General features: G+C 47.9%; 1 protein-coding gene across 1 annotated transcript in view; it reads left to right on the top strand.

Annotated features, from left to right (window-relative positions):
• The window catches only part of ARHGEF7 (Rho guanine nucleotide exchange factor (GEF) 7), a 65,972-nt gene that overhangs the window by 12,170 nt on the left and 52,199 nt on the right, over positions 1-1,603 (top strand). The gene's annotated exons all lie outside the window — the stretch shown is intronic.

Raw genomic sequence — 1,603 nt, 5'->3', positions numbered from 1 at the left:
ATTGTGATCCACACAGTCAGAGGCTTTGGCATAGTCAATAAAGCAGAAATAAATGTTTTTCTGGAACTCTCTTGCTTTTTCTATGATCCAGCGGATGTTGGCAATTTGATCTCTGGTTCCTCTGCCTTTTCTAAAACCAGCTTGAACATCTGGAAGTTCACAGTTCACATGTTGCTGAAGCCTGGCTTAGAGAATTTTGAGCATTATTTTAATAGCGTGTGAGATGAATGCAATTGTGCAGTAGTTTGAGCATTCTTTGGCATTGCCTTTCTGTGGGATTGGAATGAAAACTGACCATTTCCAGCCCTGCGGCCACTGCTGAGTTTTCCAAATTTGCTGGCATATTGAGTGCAGCACTTTCACAGCATCACCTTTCAATACTTTAGGTATTAAATATTAAGTTTACATTAAGTGTCTAATTCAGTAGATGAAGATTGATGCATTGATTTGAATTATTAAGTAAACACGATTTATGATAACCAGTGTATGTTTAAATAGGTAAATCCACGTGGACTCTCAGGCCTCACGTCAGCTCCTCCTGGAGCTCTGGGCACTGTCTGTCTCTCATCCTGTTTGGTGACACACGCACCCAGTGGAGAGTCAGGAGATTCTCTGGGACTTGCTCCTAGGGGAAAGTCAGTCAGACGCCACTTTCAGTTTCTCTGCAGGTTCCTTAGGTATCTGGCTGTGTCTCTAATAAACGCCCCGTGTAAAGCCTGTTGTTCAACAGCACAGCGTTGCGGCTGTGGACGCCTGCAGTGAGAACGGCGTCGAGCTCCCTGCCCCGGCCCCTCCCGAGGCCCCTGTGCTGGCGGCGGCTGCAGCGCGGCATCATTACGGCTCAGGCTCAGTGGGGCCTGGCCTTCCCGGACGGTGTTCTGTGTGCCTCTGGCAGATGGCAGTCTACTCTCCTGCCTTATCCGACTCTCCTCTTGGGCCTTCAGACGGCTCAGGGTGTCTCCGTTTCCTCTTCCCCGGGAGCGTGTGAGGCCTCAGGCCGCCCCCTCGGCCTCTCTGACCAGCACCTGTGGGCTCGCTGCGACCCGAGTCCACCCCTCCACTGCCTCCATCCTCATTTTCTCTCGGTTAGTCCCGTTTTGGCGGAGTGGTCTTACACTAATGTCTTGAGTAAGGGTGCTGTTCTTGCGTCTCTGCAATAACTAAACTCTGTCTTTAGTTTTCTGACGTTTAGGTATGACATGAATTGGTCCAGATATCTTGAGTTGTTTCCTGTTTGGGGTTCACTCAGCTTCTGGACGTGTGTGCTTGTGTCTTTTGTCACACCTGGGACACTCTGAGCTGTGCTTCTTAGACTCCTTTTTAGCAGTGTCCTTTCTCCTCCAAGACTTTGGTTCCAATGTCAGATCTTTGTCATTTCTCACAGGTCGCCGGGGATCTCATAGTTTTCTTTGTTTTTCACTATGTCAGTTTGAGTAAGTTTTGTAAGTTCTGCCCCATTTCTGAGGTTTCCTGTTTTATTCGTCTGTTTTGAGAGAGCTTCACTTCAGTGTTGGTATCTGTGTCTTCTCAGTCAAGCTCGAGTTTGTTTATTCGTGGAACAAGGAGCATCTTTGATTTTTAAGACACTATGAGAGCATGTTGG

This window comes from Bison bison, unplaced genomic scaffold (assembly GCF_000754665.1).
Source record: "Bison bison bison isolate TAMUID 2011002044 unplaced genomic scaffold, Bison_UMD1.0 scf7180017864527, whole genome shotgun sequence".
NCBI classification, from domain to species: Eukaryota; Metazoa; Chordata; class Mammalia; order Artiodactyla; family Bovidae; genus Bison; species Bison bison.
The sequence above is the reverse complement of the archived record's forward strand: the minus strand, read 5'-3'. Positions and strand labels throughout refer to the sequence as shown.